General features: G+C 43.9%; 1 long non-coding RNA gene across 1 annotated transcript in view; it reads left to right on the top strand.

Moving 5' to 3' along the window:
• LOC142150080 (uncharacterized) overlaps positions 1 to 20,972 on the top strand; it is a 493,307-nt gene that overhangs the window by 322,433 nt on the left and 149,902 nt on the right. Inside the window, exon 2 of the long non-coding RNA XR_012691002.1 lies at positions 20,377 to 20,456. This is a non-coding gene — a long non-coding RNA (uncharacterized LOC142150080). The remainder of the gene's footprint in view (positions 1 to 20,376; positions 20,457 to 20,972) is intronic.

Genomic DNA, 20,972 nt, shown 5'->3' with positions numbered 1-20,972 from the left:
ACCGGAAGGCTGTTAGACTCCGCGCCCTAGGTAAGCCTGTGCAAATACTGACTAAGGCATTAAAATCGTAACAAGGGGAAGGTGCCGAAGCAAGATCGAGCTGGACTATGAAACACTGCTGTCAAATAACAGGCAAAGGGTTGGTCCAGACAGCGATATATGAAATCAGGGTCACAAGCAAAAGGTCTCTCCAGGCAGCAATCAGGGATGATAGGGTCACAGTCAGAGATTAAAACTGAGTATCAGACAGGATCAGAATATTCTCAGAAACAGGAGCACAGAGAAGCCAGCAGTGCTTCCAATGATTGGCCACAGATCACTGTGCTATTCAAAGTACTTTGGCTCTTGGTCCCTTTATGAAGGGGATCCATTGACTTGCTTTTTGAAAGCACATCATTGTGTGTCCGGAGGAGGTGTAGTCATGCCGACATTACATTTAGCACTGGCCAATCATAAAGGATTATATCCTAGGTCCAGTGGATAGTGCCGGATGGCCATACACTGTTTGGTTTCTGCTATTAGTCGTAGCTAATTCCCTTTACAATGCAGCGCCGTTTTAAATTTAAGCGCTGAAGAGGCTGAACACGCCGGAGATGAAGAATCCAGGGATTCATACATTTACCCCTAGGAATGGAATATACAGTATTTCATCCCTTAAGGTCCGGAATCCACTCCTCCTTTCTAAGGATGGCTGCTCTCTGTAACAGCTCTGATACTCCTATTTAGCTTCTACATTTTAGTGCTGAGCTTTAAGGAGTCCTTTTTTCCAGATAACACCACTATATATGTGGCTGTGAAAAAACTTTGTGTTATAAAGATGCAGATGCTCACTCCAGGTGCTCGTCCATGCTACTAGCAACAGCTTGGTCTTGTTGCCCTGTGGAGCATAGTTGTGAATACAGTTTCAGGTGCTGAACTACAAGAAAGGAAAAAAAACACCCCCAAGGTAGGATTAATGAAAAATGCAGTGTAGTTTAACAGGAAACAGTGACATAGAATAAACAGCTGAAACATGTAAAGTGAACTGTAGAAGACAGATGAATATACTTGCATGCTTTTTTAGATATATTGGGGGTTTTTATGAGATTTTTTTCTTGGTTGGGACATTAGCATTTTTAAGAGTTTATTGTCACAGTGCTGGAATCACCCAGGATAGAACCACTTGACTGGGATAGCAATCACAGACATACCATGTCTGGTCAACTCACTTAAGTGGACTACTAGTAAGGTGCAAGCTGAAGTCAAAGGATTGTAGCAAGTCTACTTCAAAGCACAAGCAGAGAAATTCAATTCAAAACTTGCTACTGCAAAGGTTTGGTAGAACAGAGGAATTTTATAAAAGCTGAAAACAAGTGAGCTAAATGTTCTGATTGACCTGACCTTTTCACTGAAGGGCTGATTGCAGAGTAAAGAAAACAGGCAGTAGTCTAGGTGAATTGACTAGATAGATTGTTCTTAGCAGAACAGTTGTTCTTAGAGTGTTACAGAAATTGAGAGAAAGTGTTTGTAGATGTCATTGTGAATAGTTACCTGACAGCTGTCATCTGGAGCTAGTTTTCTGAATCTTTACTAATTATAATATCTAATACAAAACCCAAAAACTTTCAATTCTTCTTCTTACAGTATTCAAATGCCTCTTCATAAATTGGTGTATCTGTGTTCTCCTCTTAGTCTTGCTAAGGGTAAGGCCAATTTTTTTATGCATAACTGTATATTTTAATGCCCTGGGCAAGTAAGAACACTTGATTCCCAGAAGCAGTGGACCACTGAAGGAGATAAGGAGATGTAGCAATCCTCTCTGCTAACCTCTGTTTGTGCCTGCCCCTCTCCCCTGTCTGTAACTGTCTCTCTCCTTCTATTGCCTGTGCTCAGTTTTGGACTTGGCACTCCCCCTAGGTATCCGAGAAATCCCCGGTGGACCCCACTGCCTGATGGCCCTGGCTTCTTTCCCTAAGCATCGGGTCAATTACTATGCTCTTAAAGTCCAGGTGGAGGAAATGAATGAGCAGCCTGCAATGCTCTGCAGTCCCTACTGCCAGACACACCATCTGCCACACTCTCCTCATTGCTTCCTAGCACCCCTTCTGCCACTTTTGACACCTCCCTGCTGTCAAACACCCCATTTGTAACTAAGGATGAGCGGGTTCGGATTCCACTAATCCGAGCCCACCCGAACAGTGCGGATCCGACGGGATCAGAGCACTGTTCGGGTACTTCCGCCCGGCAAAAAGATCCGAAACGAGGCTATGACATCCAAGTCTTGCGTCGGATCTCGCGAGACTCGGATGTCATAAAGTCTCAGCTTGCGGCCGCCAACTTCATTACGCCTGACATCAGGGAAGAGGGAAGTTGTAGGGAAGTGGTGCTCCTGCGTGATCAGTCCAGTGGTGCTTTATGCTTGTGTCCAGTGCTCTGTCCTTGCTGAGTCCAGTGGTGCTTTTGTCCTGTGCTCTGTCCTGCTGAGTCCAGTGGTGCTTTGGCCAGTGTCTGTCCTGCTGAGTCCAGTGGTGCTTTAGTCCTGTGCTTTGTTGTGCTAAGTCCATAGTAATTTTATAATTATTAAAAACTCCTAAAAAAAAAAAAAAATTATACAAAAAGAATAAAAAAAAAATATTAAAAAATAATTTAAAAAGTATAAAAAAATTCTAGAGCAATATATTATTGCAGTTCTGAAATATTAGTACTGCAATACCTACGTTCAGAGCTGTAACTAGGGTGGTGCGGGCGGTGCCGTCGCCCCGGGCGCAAGCCCGAGGGGGCACAGCAGCCGCCTGCTACCTTCCACTCTGTGTTACATAGTAAAAAAAAAAAAAATCTAAAAAAAAAAATCTAAAAAAAAAAATCTAAAAAAAATTTGTGGCTCCTCCCCCGACTCGCGGCACGGGGGGGGGGGGAGGGGGGTCACGCGAGAGGGGGAGGGGCTATTGTGGTGGCTGGTCCATGAAAGGACTATGAAAAAAAACGCCGGCTCCCTGTCACTGCAGCATCACTGATGATGTCACCATGCTGTCAGTGCAGAAGAGCCAATACTGCGGGGAGCTGAGAACAGACCTTAAGTAAGTGAGGGGGAGGAGGATCTGTCAGCTCCATTAGTTGTTCTCTCCCTAAGCACTGGTCTGTTATATCACATGCTGTGTGCTGGCAGCTCTCTGCTTCCAGGACTGTCCCTCCCAGCATCCCCAGCTCCTCCTGACAGCCCTGCGTTCCACCAACACTCTCACCTCTGCTCCTGATAACTATGACTCCAGTGCCCCTCCCAACTCTCTGTACAGTACAGAGCCCCCATCATTGACCTTTCCTTGCCCTGCATATCAGTTCCCTCTGTTTCTATACAGATATGTTTCCCTTCCTTCTGATCCCTGACACCTGTCAATTCTGACTCCTGGACCCCCAAAATACAGCTGTAACCTCTGCACCCTCTCCATCACAGGATTGCTCTCTGTATAGTATGGCGGTCACAGGAATACTCTCTGTATGGTATGGAGGTCACAGGAATGCTCTCTGTATGGTATGGAGGTCACAGGAATGCTATCCGTATAGTATGGCAGTCATAGGAATGCTCTCCATATAGTATGGTGGTCACAGGAATGCTCTCTGTATAGTATGGAGGTCACAGGAATGCTCTCTGTATTGTATGGCGGACACTAGGAGGCTCTTTATATTGTATGTGTGTGTGTATATATAACGTATATACTCGTGTATAAGCCGAGTTTTTCAGCATACTTTTGTATGCTGAAAAAGGGCACTCGGCTTATACACGGGTGAACTTACCTGGTGTCCGGTCCCTCGGCTGTCAACTTCTGCATATGCATTCCAACAACAGGAAGTTCGGCATTTGGAACGCAAACTTGCGTTCCAAATGCCGAACTTCCTGTTGTTGGAACGCATATGCCGGGTAAGTGAAAAATCTCTCTCTTTCTCTCTCTCTCTCTCTGTTCATACATTTATATCCCTACCCCTTATATACCCCTTTATTTAGGTTAGGTTGTACCCAATGATTTTATAATCATTTATTAATGTTCCTTGTCATCTAGCTAAAAATGATTTCATAGATTGAACCTATCATTTTTATTTAGGTTTTTAAATTAGCGCTCTTTTCCACCCTAGGCTTATACTCGAGTCAATAAGTTTTCCCAGTTTTATGTAGTAAAATTAGGTGCCTCGGCTTATATTCGGGTCGACTTATACTCGAGTATATACGGTATATATATATGTATATATATATATATATAATAATTTCGTGTGATGGTGATAAGGGGGCACAATGTGATAAAGATGGCTCCATGGCACAGTGTGATAAAGGAGAAACTGTGACGGAGGGCACAGTGGGATGAATTAACAGTGTGATACAGATGGTACCGTCACAATTATGTTTTAATTTGTTTCAGTGAGTTTTATTTAAAAAAACAATTCATTTTTTATACAGCTAGCATGTGACAGCTGCATTTAAAGTACTTTGATTCTATGGAGGCTTATTACATAAAGATCCTTACAAAGCCAGACCGTAAAGAATGGGGAGGGAGGGGTTTCAGTGCGGTTTAGAACTTGTAAAGCGCTAGCAACGCCCCCCACAGTAGGTTGACCACGCCCACTCGACTATTGACACTCCCACTTAGATGGGGGCGCCGGTGCCCTGTCTCGCCCAGGGCACTAAAATGTCTAGTTACGGCACTGCCTACGTTCACTGTTCTTGCAGTCCAGAATTATTAGTACTGCTAAATTTACCTACGTTCACTGTTCTTGCAGTACTGCAATCAATATTATTACGTTCACTGTTTCTGCAGTCCCAAAGAATAGGTACTGCAATCTATATTACCATGTTCACTGTTTCAGCAGTCCCAAAAAATAGGAACTGCAATCTATATTACTACGTTCACTGTTTCTGCAGTCCCAAAAAATAGGAACTGCAATCTATATTACTACGTTCACTGTTTCTGCAGTCCAAAAAATAGGAACTGCAATCTATATTACTACATTCACTGTTTCTGTAGTCCCAAAAAATAGGAACTGCAATCTATATTACTACGTTCACTGTTTCTGCAGTTCCAAAAAATAGGAACTGCAATCTATATTACTACGTTCACTGTTTCTGCAGTCCAAAAAATAGGAACTGCAATCTATATTACTACGTTCACTGTTTCTGCAGTCCCAAAAAATAGGAACTGCAATCTATATTACTACGTTCAATGTTTCTGCAGTCCAAAAAATAGGAACTGCAATCTATATTACTACGTTCACTATTTCTGCAGTCAAAAAATTAGGTACTGCAATCTATATTACTACGTTCACTGTTTCAGCAGTCCCAAAAAATAGGTACTGCAATCTATATTACTACGTTCACTGTTTCAGCAGTCCCAAAAAAATAGGTACTGCAATCTAAATGACTACGTTCACTTTTTCTGCAGTCCCAAAAAATAGGTACTGCAATCTATATTACTACGTTCACTGTTTCTGCAATCCCAAAAAATAGGAACTGCAATCTATATTACTACGTTCACTGTTTCAGCAGTCCCAAAAAATAGGTACTGCAATCTATATTACTACGTTCACTGTTTCTGCAGTCCCAAGGTGTGTGTGGTTTAGGGGTACGCTCTCTTGTGCTGCATATAATGGAGTACAAAAATTTGGAGGATAAAGTAGGGAAATATCAAGACCCACTTCCTCCTAATGCTGAAGCTGCTGCCACTAGTCATGACATAGACGATGAAATGCCATCAACGTCGTCTGCGAAGGGCGATGCCCAATCTCCTAGTAGAGGGCATGTAAAATCCAAAAAGCCAAAGTTCACTAAAATTAGTAAAAAAGAAAATTCAAATCATCTGAGAATAAACGTAAACTTGCCAATATGCCATTTACGACACGGAGTGGCAAGGAACGGCTTAGGCTCTGGCCCGTATTCATGACTAGTGGTTCCGCTTCACCCAAGGATCTAAGCCCTCCTCCTCCCCACCCCTCTAAAAAATTTAAGAGACTTAAGCTGTCATCAACAACACAGCAAATAACTCTGCCTTCTAGAGAGATGTCATCATAAATCCCCAAGGCGAGTCCAAGGGTGTTGGTGGTTGCGAAGCCTGACCTTCCCATCACTGTACGGGAAATGGTGGCTCCTTCCACCATTTGCAGCACGCCCTCTGCATATGCTGGAAGGATCACCCACAGTCCAGTTACAGATTTGGCTAATGAAGGTGTGAATGTTGTACACCGGGAGGAGGATATTGATGTAGCTGGCGCTGAGGAGGAACTTGACGAGGTAGATGCTGATGTGGTTATCTTAAATTAGGCACCAGGGGGGGAAACATTTGTTGTCCATGGGATGAAAAAGCCCATCGTCATGCCTGGTCAGAAGACCAAAAAATCCACCTCTTCTGTCTGGAGTTATTTTTATCCCAATCCGGACAACAAATGTATGGCCATATGTAGCTTATGTAAAGCTCAAATAATCAGGGGTAAGGATCTTGGCCACATAGGGACATCCTCCCTTATACGTCACCTAAAGAACCTTCATAATTCTGTGTTTAGTTCAGGAACTGTGGCTAGGAGCGTCAGCAGTCCAGGGACACCTAAATCCCTTGGTCCTGTTGGATACACACCACCAACACCCTCCTCATCAACTTCATCCACGATCTTCATCAGATGGCCATGTCACCAGCCAGACTGAGTCCTCTTCAATCCGGGATTCATCCGAGGAATCCTGCAGCGGTACGCCTACTACTGCCGCTGCTGCTGTTGCTGCTGGTAGTCGGTCATCTTCCCAGAGGGGAAGTTGCAAGAACGCTACGTCTTTCACCAAACAGTTGACCGTCCAACAGTCGATTGCCATGAGCACAAAGTATGACAGTAGTCACCCTATTGCAAAGCGGATAACTGCGGCTGTAACAGCTATGTTGGTGTTAGACGTGCGTCCGGTGTCCGCCATCAGTGGAGTGGGATTTAGACGGTTGATGGAGGTTTTGTGTCCCCGGTACCAAATCCCGTCTAGATTCCACTTCACTAGGCAGGCGATACCCGGGATACAGAGAAGTATGAAAAAGTGTCCTCAGTGCTCTGAAAAATGCGGTTGTACCCATTGTTCACTTAACCACGGACATGTGGAGTAGTGGTTCAGGGCAAACGATGGACTATATGACTGTGACAGCCCACTGGGTAGATAACATTGTGCGGGCATTACATATGGGCAATTTCCAGCACGTCCCATGTTTTGCCCACACCGTTAATTTGGTGATGCAGAATTACCTGAAGAGTGACAGGGGTGTGCAGGAGATGCTTGCGGTGGCCCGCAAAATTGCTGGACACTTTCGGCATTCTGCCAGTGCCTACCGCAGACTCGAGCAACATCAAAAAAGGCTGAACCTGCCCTGCCATCATCTCAAACAAGAGGTTGTGACGACCTGGAACTCCACCCTCTATATGCTGCAGAGGATGGAGGAGCAGCAAAAGGCCATTCAAGCCTACACAGCCACCTACAACATAGGAAAAGGAGTGGGGATGCGCCTTAGTCAAGCGCATTGGAGACTGATTTCCGTGTTGTGCAAGGTTCTCCAGCCGTTTGAACTTGCCACACGAGAAGTCAGTTCCGACACTGCCAGATTGAGGTGATTCCCCTGATCTGGCTGTTGCAGAAGCAGCTGGAGAAAGTGAGGGAGGAGCTGTTAAAGCATTGCGATTCCACCAAGCATGTAGCTCTTGTGGATGAAGCCCTTCGTACGCTTTGCCAGGATCCGAGGGTGGTCACTCTTTTAAAGTCAGAGGAATACATTTTAGCCACCGTGCTCGATCCTTGGTTTAAAGCGTATGTTGTGTCTCTGTTTCCGGCGGACACAAGTCTACAGCGATGCAAAGCCCTGCTGGTCAGGAGATTGTCCTCTGAAGAGGACCGTGACATGCCAACAGCTCCTCCTTCATTTTCTTCAACACCTGTGGCTGCGAGGAAAAAACTCAGTTTTCCTAAAAGACCCGCTAGCGGGGATGCTGAGAACATCTGGTCCGGACTGAAGGACCTGCCAACCATTGCAGACATTTCTACTGTCGCTGCATTGGATGCTGTCACAATTGAAAAAATGGTGGAGGATTACTTTGCTGACACCATCCAAGTAGACATGTCAGACAGTCCTTATTTTTACTGGCAGGAAAAAAACCCAGTTTGGAAGCCCCTGTACAAACTGGCTATATTTTACCTGAGTTGTCCCCCCTCCAGTGTGTACTCGGAAAGAGTTTTTAGTGCAGCGGGGAACCTGGTCAGTGAGCAGCGAAGGAGGTTGCTTCCGCAAAACGTTGAAAAAATGATGTTCATAAAAATGAATTATCAATTCCTCAATCAAGAACAGCACTGCCCTCCAGAGACTACAGAGGGACCTGTGGTTGTGGAGTCCAGCGGGGACAAATTGATAATGTGTGAGGATGAGGAAGTACACACTGAAGGGGGAGAGGAATCAGAGGATGAGGATGAGGACGACATCTTGCCTCAGTAGAGCCAGTTTAGTTTGTACAGGGAGAGATGAACAGCTTTTTTTGTGTGGGGGCCCAAACAAACCAATTATTTCAGCCACAGTAGTTTGGTAGGCCCTGTCGCTGAAATGATTGGTTTGTTAAAGTGCGCATGTCCTATTTCAACAACATCAGGGTGGGTGGGAGGGCTTAAGGACAATTCCATCTTGCAACTCTTTTTTTGGCATTATGTGCTCTTTGGGGCCTAGTTTTTCAAACTGACATCCTGTCTGCCACTGCAGTGCCACTCCTATATAGTCATCCTATGGCAAAGCGGATAACTACGGCCGTAACAGCTATGTTGGTGTTAGACGTGCGTCCGGAGTCCGCCTACTGTGCAGTGGAATTTAGACGGTTGATGGAGGTATTGTGTCCCCGGTACCAAATCCTGTCGAGACTCCACTTCAATAGGCAGTCCAGAAATATTAGTATCAGATATTAAAGTACGTTCACTGTTCCTGCAGTGCAGAAATATTAGTATCAGATATTAAACTACGTTCACTGTTCCTGCTACATCAAAAAAGCATGAACCTGCCCTGCCATCAACTAAAACAAGAGGTTAGTGACGTGCTTGAACTCCACCCTCTATATGCTGCAGAGGATGGAGGAGCAGCAAAAAAGCCATTGAAGCCTACACAGCCACCTACGATGGCCCACGTGTTTGTGCCGCCCACTTGTGTCGCTTTGCTTAGACATCCAGCTACCTCGGTGCAACCTTTTAGACTAAAAATAATATTGTGAGGTGTGAGGTGTTCACAATAGACTGGAAATTAGTGGAAATGAATGTTATTGAGGTTAATAATAGTGTAGGAGTAGGAAAAAAAAACGAAATATGGATTTTAGCACTTTTTATGCTTTTTTTTAAAAAAAAAATCAGAACCCAAAACTCAAAATCAGAACCAAAACCTTTCGTGCTGTGTTTTGGTGAAACAAATCAGAACCCAAAACCTCAAACTAATCAGAACCCAAAACCCAAAACCACCAAAAGTGGCCGGTGCACACCCTTATTTGTAACACACTCCCTGCTTGCTACCAGACAACCCAACTGCCACACTCCCCTCCCTACTTCCAAACACCCCTTCTGCCCATACTTTCCCACCATACTGCCACTCTTCCACCATGCTGCTGTAATCTGCCACTCTTTCCCATCCTGCTGCCATCCACCCCAAATGCCACACACCTCCCTCTGCTGCCAGACATTCAATCTGCCATACTCCCCATCACTGCTGTCAGACACCCCACCTGCCACACTTCCTCTCCCTGCTGCCAGATAGTCCTCACCTGTGCCTCTCTACCTCTCTTTGTGTGCCTGTATCTTATTTTGTATGTGCAATTTTGTCACTAATTTTGTATGTGTCTGTCTCCTTATCTCTCTCTTTCCCGCCTCTCCCCTTTGTGCTTACATGTCTCCACATTGTGTGTGTATGTTCTTTCTTTCTCACTCCCTTTGTTTCTGTCTTACCTTCCTTTTCTGCTGAAGATGGTGTCTTGGTGGCTGCTGATCACAAACAACGTTTAGAAAGGATGCACAACTGTATCCAACGTCACATAATTGAACATGAGGATCACAGGTAAGCACAGTCTTCTTATTTTAATACTTTTTTAAATATAATGTGGAGAAGTGCCCCGTCTGTCGGCCCTGGAAGAGGGTGAAAATAGAAGACAGAAGAGACTCACCGGGCCGGTGGTGAGTATCCCCGATCTTCTTTTGCAGGTCCCGGTGGCAGCGGACAAGTGAGCCAATCACAGCTCACCTCCCGCTGCTGGCCAATCAGAGGCCGGATCGGAGAGTCAATCCTAGCTCGCCTCCGGCCATTCAAACTACTGGCGCCACCGCCTCGAGCCAATCAGGGCTGATGATGTCAACGCGCCGACGGCTTTATCAGCCACCAGGCGCCGTCACAAGGTCAGTCCGGCGGCGGAGGGAAAGAAGAAGGACGTCGCCGGAGGAAGTCCAGCAGCGGAAGAAGCGGCAGGGAGCCCTTGTAAGGGCTGTGAGCTACCCTGCTGCCCAAAGACTTCAATCAAGATGCCGGAGCAGAGATCGTTGGCAGGGAGCCCTTGTAAGGGCTAAGAGCGCCCCCGCCAAGCAGCCTTCAACAGCGCCAAACAGGAGAAGAGGCGCCGGCGATTGGAGAGCCTGGAAGACCCGAAGACGGCGTGTCAAGCTGAGTTTCCTGCGCGGAGCAGGTGAGTACTAATCACTCTTTCAGGTCGGGCACAAGGCCCGGGCGCACCTTCAGGCACTAGGCCTGTGGCGCAGGTAGTGGTGGCCATTGCAGGTGTTAAGAGGGCACCAGGCCCTAGATGGTTAGAGGGCACCAGGCCCTAGTTGTTTAGAGGGCACAAGGCCCTAGTTGTTTAGAGGGCACAAGGCCCTTAGTGGTTAGCGGGCACAAGGCCCTTTGGTAGGTACAGGGCACTAGGCTCTCAGGTAGGAGCGTGGCTCCCCCGCAGGGCACAAGGCCCTCAGGTAGACACAGGGCGTGAGGCCCTCAGGTAGGAGCTTGTCTCCCCCGCTGGGCATAAGGCCCGTAAGTAGCTTCTGGCTGTAGGCCAGAATAGGTAGGAGCTTGGCTCTCCCGCAGGGCGCAAGGCCCTGAGCTGTAGTTGGGCGCAAGGCCCTGGACTGTAGGAGGGTGCAAGGCCCTTTAGTGCAGAGAGGCATAGGCCTCTGGTTCTCCCTTTTCCCTTACAGCAAAACGAGTGCCCTGCACACGAAGTTAGGGGCCTTTTCCTCCTGCGGCGTTTGGACGCTCGGACATCCCCCACCCCTCCTCCCGTGGGCACCTCACAATATAGTACACTATCATTCCAGGCATGTCCTCTATGTGCCGGTCACATCCACTTTCTAGTGGCTGGCCTTGTCATTTAAGTGGTGTGCTGACATACTATGTCATGGGCTACTCTCATTGCATTCCTCCATTGGACCTTTTATGCTCCAGTTCAACACTGAATGCTGTCACTGAAATTATTAAAAGCTATTTGGAGTTTTGGACAAATCCCATTCATGCTTTACCCCTAATGTAACAGAAAGGTGGAGGTTCTTTGCCTAGGACCTTCAGTGTTGTATAAGAACAGTAGTCAGATTTCAGACAAACAAGTTATCTGAAAACAGTATACACTGCAGGAGGACTCAGTACATCCAGTCCAGTGTCCTTGTACTCACATTTTATCTGACTGTACAAATTGAGTTGATTTGTCTCTTCTATTTTTTGTATATCTTGATTTGTCTCTTCTTCACTATCCTTATTGTTTGATATTCTTCTATGATCCAATAAAAAACATAATATAATATAGAAAATTAAATTTCAAGTGACTTCTTAATGCAATTAGCTCATCTCCAAAAATTGGTTACCACCCTGACCCAAACAAATGGCACAAACTAAGTTACTGTTATCAGTTGAACATGCATGTTTCTTTTTGTCCTATTACAATGTTTTTTTCTCTAACATTTGCAAGCAATATCATTAAAGGTCTTGAACACTTAATGCACACAAAAGCAGGTAGAATATCCATGTGGCTCCGGTTTAAACACTGATGGAGCACAGAATAAATGTAAACAAGTCCAGTTACATTATTTACTCATAGCAGCAGCTATTTATGGCAATGGACAATAAATCCACATACATTGGTGCACATTAACATAAATGTGCATTTGTTATGAAAGAATTTAGATTTGATACTGTATAATTGACAACCACCATTCTGCTAGTTCAATGGAGAATGGTGTTAGTGGCTAAGTCTATTTGGGGCTAGAATCCTTTTTTAAACACATTGGTTTACATGCAGTAAACTGTGCATCACCATATGCAAATATTGCATTGTAACTAGCATAATGCCACTCTCAAGATGGCATTAAATACAAGGCCTTTTCCAGCATGAAAAGTGTGATTACCATCTCAGTAAATTGACTGATAGTAAATAATAAAATCCTGGAATGTTTGGGCCCTGTTTGGAAAATAGATAGGAACTATTCACCTCACGGAAAGCTCTAAACCACCATATCCCTCACTAGCCTGACATTAAATTAATTATAGTTTTTTGCTTAATAAACAGGCCAACCAGCCCTAAAATTAAATTAATAGCATTTGAATTTAATAATTTCTTCTATTTTACTCCAACCAGCCTGACATTAACTTAATAGCACCTATGTTTAATAAGGCCTCCTCTCCCCCAACCAGCCCATTATAAAAATAATAGCATTCCCATTCAATAAACAGACATGTCCCCCATACCAGCCCCAATATGAAATTAATAGCATTCACTTAAATTACTGCCCAAAACCATTCCTTGACCTCTGGTGACTTAAACACTCTCCAATCAGCCCCATGATTTCCCCCTCCCCCTCCCTGTAGTAATTATTTTTTTTAACTTAGGGCTTTTTCTTCTCTCTGCTTCTTCTCGATTGCATTTTATCCTTGCTGGCTCCTCGCCACTGAAAGTGACATGACATAATTATTAGTTCACGTCAGCATCACTGCATGGAGAAGGGAGCATGGAGCTGGGTGCCTCTCTTTATGGTCGCAGCTCTCTGTGCAAGAGTTTGGTAGATGGTACCCCAAGGCATACATCCCTTGAGGGCTGAGCCTGGAGCAAATAATAGAGGGCCATGGCGCCCCTTCAGCCTTGCACCTGGTTTCCTTCCTTGGTCATAGAGGGGCTTACACACACTTCAACCCAGATACACTCATTCAGAAAGAAACTGATACTAATCAGAGAACAAAGGAAGTTAAAAAATAAAACAATTTTTACATAGTTCTGATTCGGTGCAAACCCACTCAAGGCATCCCCTAGTCAATTTCTTTACTCCCAAGGAAGCGACAGCAGGGACGTTGAAACAATCGGAGCAGACAGACAGGATTCTCTGCCTGTCTCTCAAATGCTAGGCATATGTACATAGTGTGTGGCCAAAATCATTCTGCCCCTGCTAGGCCTAGGCGACATACAGGTGCTAGGCCAGAGCCTCAGTTAGGGTGGCCCCATAGTAGGACTGGCACCTCTGTGGCATTAGGCCATTAGTTAAAACAGGACACAAGGCCCTAGAGCCAGTAGGGGCACAAGGCCCCTTACCTACAATGGGCACAAGGGCCATAGTTAATTGTGGACAGTAGGCCCGTCAAGTTAATTAGGTATTGGCAAAATGTCCTATAGGTAGAGTTGGGTGTCAGGTCCATAGTGTTTAGCTAGATGTAGAGCACTTTCTTAGTAGGGTGCTAGGCCCTTGTTAGTGTTAAGGAGGGACAGTAGGTCCCTGTTACCAGGGTAATAGGCCTGTATAGCTGTTAGTAGGGCAATAGGCCGTGTGATTAGAAGGGCAACAGGCCCTCTGTATTAAAGAGGACATTAGGTCCTGATAGTCATAGGCGGGCATTTGGTCCTCAACGTATTGGGACACTTGGTTCTGTGATAGTGAGTAGTTTAGTTATAGATAAGAGTGGCTTACAAAGCCCCCCTAACAGTCCAAAAGGGCACCTAAAGTCCTGTGCCCCCAGAAGGCGGGCGTTACAGCCAGGGGTTGGGCCACGGGTGGAGGCCTGTGGAGCAGCTGAGTACGAGCAGTACCCAGGTGGTCTTGGATCTGTGAGCAACAGCAGGTACCTGGGGTGTCGGGAAGGGGATTATAGTCTGTGTGGCTTTGTCTCCCTTAACACCTTTAACACTATCCAGGATTGCCATCAGAGGGGTACAGAGGGTACAGTTATAATGGCCCCGGACTTACTAGGGGGCCCGCCAGTTATAAATAAAAATGTCTGTGTTGTACAGATGGGGTGAATTGTCCGAAACCCCCCTCTTTTGGCCCAGGAACCTGTATGATTCATGGTGGCTGGCCCCTCCACCGGGAACAGTAACTTTACTTTATCTTGTTGTTGGCTCAGATACATGCAAACACTGGAAGATCCTGTGAACCAGGAAGTCGTGGTGGTTTCACTGTGGAACACATACCATAGAATAAATTCAGAACAGCACGCTCTTATTAGAAACAATGTATGGAGTGACACTGCTTTAACGTATTAAGATTGTTAGGACACTGTTTTTGACCACTGTACATTTTCTCACAAGGTGGATAAGGATCAAGGAGCAGCACAGGAGGACCCAGCAAACACAACTAGTGTATGTAAGTAAACTGTGAGTTGCCTAATCAAATATTGGTCTGGTTTGAACTGTAAACAGCTACATCTAGATAAGTACACTAGTGGTTAACATTAGGAACCCCTAAGGTTTGCACATCAAAATATCCTGAATCCTGGACAATTCTATGCTGAATGGGACTTGGAAGTTTGAACTTGCATAAAAAAACCATAAGCCTCATAGACCACTGACATATGAACCATTACATCCTTTTACTTTAATAAATTGATCTAGCTATCATGGTAACAAACAAAAGAAACTATGTTACCTTACTTAATCGAATGGATTCCGATGGTTGGAAGTAGACTGTCCTGAGGGGTCATCCTGATGAAGCTGGCTGGGAAGTAATGCGAGAAGCTACTGAGATGGTGGTTCCTGGATAGTAGTTTCTGGTACAGACACAGACGTGGGAAAACAACAAGAACTGATCTTTCCCAATTATAGAGACACAGTCCAGATTCCCGCCTGTTTTGACCTACAAGGTGGTAATATTAAAAGATGGAGCTCCAAGAAGTTAAAAATACAAGTACAAAAGTTAAAAACTAAATAGGCACCTAATATAGCAGAAGGTCAGTTTGGAGACTTCTAAGGCGTTTAAGCTGTAGCGAGTCCAATTGTCCAGAGTCAGGTCAGTATACAGTGTAGCAATGTCAGTAAACAAGGTTCCAAGGGGTTAAACAAGAGCGAGTCCAGTTGCACAGAGCCTTGTCATTACATGGTTTATTAAGAGTTAGTAAACAAAGTTTTCAGAGGGGAAAACTCTAGCAAGTCCAATAATTCAGAGCCTGGTCAGTACAAGTTAAAGCAAGTCAGTAAGTAAGGTTCCAAGTGGTAAAACAGTAGCTGGACCCAGAAGTCCAACAGCAGGGTCAAAACACAAAAGTAAGTATTAGATACAGAGGCTGTATATTAACACAATTACCTAGCAATGCCTGCATGACAGAGGGTCCGTTTTATAGTACCTCAGCAGGAAACTTTCAGAATTAATGAAAATGAATGGAAAGTTCTACACATGCTCAGAACCATTGTCAATGGTTGCTAGGCAAGATAGGAAATACAACTTCCAACGGAGGAAAGCAAGACAGGCAAAGGCTGAAGATTTGTAGCATTGGGTAAGCCATAGGAGTAGGAGCAAAATGTCCAGACCATGGACAGACATACCGCTACTGTAGTCCCCATCAGCAGTGACACTAGCTGACTTGTAGCGCTCCTGAATATTAGCCCCAAGTGAGCAATTGAATCACCCCAATCATTCACACATCAACTCGAGGTGTAGCACAAAGTTGTCTGTTATCTTTAAAAATAATTTTGAAGCTGGATATCCCCACTACATAGCAACCCTGCCCACACTAAACTTCAGCCCAAGCAGGACTATGCAAGCAGTTTGAAAGACCCTCTCACCTTACTTCATGCAGCCGCAAATCAGAGGACCCGTTCCTCCCAGGCTTCAAAAGAGACAGACAGACAGACAGACGAGTCTGACTCTCCAACACAGTGCTGGTGAAAGAATGTGTGTGAAGAAAAGGGTATTTTAATATAATGTGGATGGAAGGTAGGTTCATTTAGGTTAGGAGGTTAATTTAATGGTGGGATGAGGGTGGAGGCTAATTATTTTATGGTGGGTACTATTAATTTATTTGTTGGTGGGACTACTTAATTTAATAGTGGGTACTTTTTATTTAAGATGGGGTGATGATACCTTTAGTATAATACTGGGATTTATGGGATAATAATTTAATATGGGACTATTTAATAAATGTGAATATGAATTATTTAATGTTGGGGATGGTTGTGGGAAATAGGCATACTTATTAAATGTAACTGCTATTAATTCATTGCTGGGGCTATTTGGAAGAAGGGAAAGGTTTATTCATTAAACAGGGCCCCAACATTCCAGGATGCAGTCAAGCAGCAACTGAGCTTAAGACACAAGCAGCTGCAGGTAGTGAAATCTGCAAGAACAGATAGAAGAGAGCAGGACAGCCTGCCACTTCTGGGTCCACCTGTCCAAGGAATATGGGATCAAGGAGTAGGAGGGGCCCTGTCTGTTTCATTTGTACTGGGCCCTGCAATTTCTGATGGCAGCCCTGGCCCTAACTCTGTTTGCGCCAGCCTCACTAGCCTCCTGTCTGTGCCGCCCTCACTAACCTTTCCCAGTCTGGGCCAGCCTGTCTGCCCTTCCAATGTCTCTGCCAGCCTTTTGGCCCTTCTCTTGTCTGCACCAGCCTCACTACCCTTACCCTGTCTATGCCAGCCTGACTACCCTTCCTCGTCTGTGCCAGTCTCTTTACCCATCCACTGTCTGTACCAACCTCTCTGAACGTCCCTTGTCTGTGCCAGCCTTTCTCCTTCCAATGTCTGTAACAGTCTCTCTCATCCTACTGCCTGTGGTCAGTACTGGAAAACGCCCAGGGGGCACCACTGCCTGAGGCCCTGACCTCTTTTCTTAAGACGCATAGCTAATACCATGCACTTAGAGTCCCGATGGAGGAAGTGGAAGTGCATTCTGCACTTCTCTGCAAGCACCCACTCTAAAATATTTAAAATAAACATAATATATAACATATATAAAATGTTTTTATTTACTTATTTAATTAAAGTTATTTTTTTTTCCTTTCGAACTTAATTATACAGATGCCATCATAGCTTACAAGTGCTGTATTGTTACTTACACTTGAGTTACTGTTTTCAAACCTTCCATGGCCTGGTTGACTAGATTTTTTTCACTGGCTTGCGGCTGGCAGAAGGTGAGTTGAAAATAATATATATATATTTTGTAATCTGACCATGCACCTTCTAGAGGCTGGCCTTGACTCTCTGTTGACTGGCCATGCCCCTTCAGTGGGGCGCCCCCACTTTCAGGGTGACGCACACTCAATATTTCATGGGCCCTTACCACTGCATTCCACCAATAGGCCATTAGTGCCCCAGTCCGAAACAGCATTTGCCCATCTGCTTCCTTTTCTTTGTCTGTGCCAGTTTCTCCCATTCTTCTTTATGTGCCAGTCTCTCTCCCTCTATCTCTTCAACACCACATAACTGAACCTGATGATGGCAGGTAAGCACAATCGTCTGATTTTAATAAACTATTTTTATTTACTACACTATGGTGCTAGCCAAGTTCTCCATGGGCTGACCACCTCCGCTCTCTAGTGGCTGGCTATGGTTTTTCACGGACCACTACTATTGCATTCCCCCTTTGGGCCCTTCATGCGCTAATTCAATTCTGAATTTGGCCACTGTAATTATTAAAGGGGACATGTCGTTTTGGGCAAATCTCAATGATGATACCCCTCATGTAGCAAAAAGGTGGTGGTCCCTTCCCTGGGACCTTCAGTGTTATATAAAGCCAGTAGCCAGAAAACTTATCTGAAAACAACTACAACAGCTTACACTGCAGGAGGACTCAGTACATCCAGTCCAATTCCTTTGTACTCACATTTTATCTGACTATACAGATTGAATTGATTTGTCTCTTTATCTTTATTGTTTGAGGTTTTTTTATGACCCAATAAAAAATATAATATAATATAGAGAATTAAATTTCAAGTGACTTGTTAATGCAATTAGCTCATCCCCAAAAATTGGTTATCACCCTGACCCTAACAAATGGCACAAACTAAGTTACGATTATTGGTTCTAACATGTGTGTCTCTTTTTATCCCATTACAGTTTTTTTGTTCTAACATTTGCAAGCACTTTCATTAAATTCTGGAACACTTAATGCACATAAAAGCAGGTAGCATAACCACGTGGCTCCAGTTTAAACACTGATGGACTACAAGACACATGTAAACAAGTGCAGATACATTATTTACTCATAGAAGCTGCTATTTCTGTCAATGGACAATAAATCCCCATACATTGGTGCACACTATCATAATTATGCATCAGTTTGTTATGCAAAATTTTATATTAGATACTGTATAATTGACAACTGCCATTCTCCTAGTTCTATAGAGAATGGTGTTAGTGGCTAAATCTATTTGTGGCAAGAATTCACATTGCTTTACATATAGGGAACTGTGCATCATTGAAACTAACATAATGCCACTTCAAGATTGCATTAAATATTAAGCCTTTTTCCTGTGGAAAACTGTCACCAGCATGAAAACTGTGGTTGCCATATCGGTAAATGTACTGATAGTAAATAATAAGTCAATTTTTTCCATCAGTAGAAAACTATAGTGATTAGTAAAAAGATGACACCCAATTACACTACATATAAAGGGCCTGTTTCATGTTCGGACGTAAGTTTATTTGAGTGCCTTATTGCGTGAGTTCCCTCTGAGCATGCACCTAAACGGAACATAGGGCAACGAATGCCATTTCATGCAATTCACGTCCGAACACAAATGATACTTACAACTGCTTACAACTTAAAGAGCGATTTAAGTATATAGTGTAAAAAAAAAATGTTAAATATTTTTTTAAACATATATATTTTTTATTGCTGATTATAGTATGAGTTGTTCATTTATTCTCTAAAATATTTTATTTTGCATGCATTCTGATGGGACTTTATTTTGCAAATATGCATGTGTGTATACAGCATCCTGTTGTGTCTGTTAACACATGGCATTAACGTTTGGTCAGAGCATACTTCGGATTTGAATACAGGTGGAATTATGCTCAAGTTCTGCATTCTATTTTCAACCAAAAGTTTTTGTGTAAGGTGCATTTGGACTTGAATCTGGCCCGAAGTGCACTATAATAGTCGTTTGACTCTCAGTAGTGTTATGAATTGTAATATACTTTGTCCTCTAGTAAGCATTTACATTTACTACATGTTTATATTTAATATTTATGTCAAAATAAAATGATGGCTTTCAGTATATTTCCTTAAACTTGTCAGCAAAAAGATTTTCAATAATGTCTGCAATTGCACTATACCGCAGACATTCAACATGGAATGCCCAGATCCACACATCAGGGACAGCAATCCTGTGCACCTCTGCAAAAGATAAGAAAGTGCCTTTTGCTCTGCTCCACCCAACTGTAAAATTATAATGATTCCCTTTATCTTTCCGGAAACAAAATGACTTTGCATTAGACTTTCCTTCCTGACGTTTCATAATTGTACCTCTTAATGGATTTCAAAGTAGGATATTGCTGTAGCCACACTGTACACCGGAGTAATTACATTATCCTGACCATTCATAGATTTTAGATAGAGAGAGTGTGTGGGAACACATACATATTGTCTTCTTTATTTTGTAAAATCCATCAAAGTCATGAAAAAATGTGGCCCTTAATGTAAACATATAAAGATATTTTGGAGATAAATTACATTAAATAAGCAGCAGGATGTATTCTTTATTTATTTATTTGCCTATTTTATCATACTTATTTAAATTCATTTTAGATTATACACAGGGCATCACATAGAATAACATTGCACACAATTTACTCAGCACATCAAAGGCTGTTTTCCCACAAGCATTTCTGAGTGCCATATTTTCCAGCCAATAAATTAGGTATTTAACAGCTTGAATCCTGCACAGAATAGTCAAGGGCAGATAGCAAATACATATTACAAGGGTCGGTTTACATTGCCAGGGCCAGCCAATAGGTGAAACTAGGCTCTTGCGCGGGGAGCCAATAGTTAGGGTCAACCTAAAACACTGAGTGACATAATGTCACTCATCCAGTGTTTTTGAGGGCCCTGCAGCGCCCCCACAAGGAGCGCTGGTTGCTGACATGTAGGAAGCCAAATACTTCTTTCATGTGAAGCTGATGGCTGTAACTCCTCCATTTCAGTGTTACAATGGAAGTCTGATGATGGTTATGATGTCAGTGACAAATGCCACACTTCCAGTCTGAGGATCCCACCTGTGAAGGTAAGAAGCAGCAGAGTCGATGGCAGTGGAGGGTTGGCAGACTTTAGGCCAGAGGGCAAGCACACAGTACTGGCCCATAAGTAGCGGCCCATCCTTAAACTGTGGTTTTTGGTACAATATATATTTATCTATATAAAAAGAGGCTATTTTAGTGTTGCTTAATCCATATATATATTTTTATATCCAGGCCCAGAGCTGGATTAAGGCTCTGGGGGGCCTGGGCACTTTAGACAGGGTAACCCCCTATGATGTAGCATGGTTATCATTTTAGACAAATACACAGGCAATACTGTGTGCACTACTGTTAGGTGGACGCAGCTCTGCCTTCACGAGCAGTACAGGCTGAAGCAGAACATACCTCCCAACTGTCCTAAGCGAGACAGTCATACAAATTCGGGACTGTACCACCAGATTCAGGACAGTTGAAAGACTGTCCAGCTCTCTCCTACCTGTTCTTGTCACTTTCACCACTTTGGGCAGCTGATTTCTTTAGCTCAGTTGCTGCTTTTTTTGATC

This window comes from Mixophyes fleayi, chromosome 4 (assembly GCF_038048845.1).
Source record: "Mixophyes fleayi isolate aMixFle1 chromosome 4, aMixFle1.hap1, whole genome shotgun sequence".
In the NCBI taxonomy this organism is placed as follows: Eukaryota; Metazoa; Chordata; class Amphibia; order Anura; family Limnodynastidae; genus Mixophyes; species Mixophyes fleayi.
The sequence above is the reverse complement of the archived record's forward strand: the minus strand, read 5'-3'. Positions and strand labels throughout refer to the sequence as shown.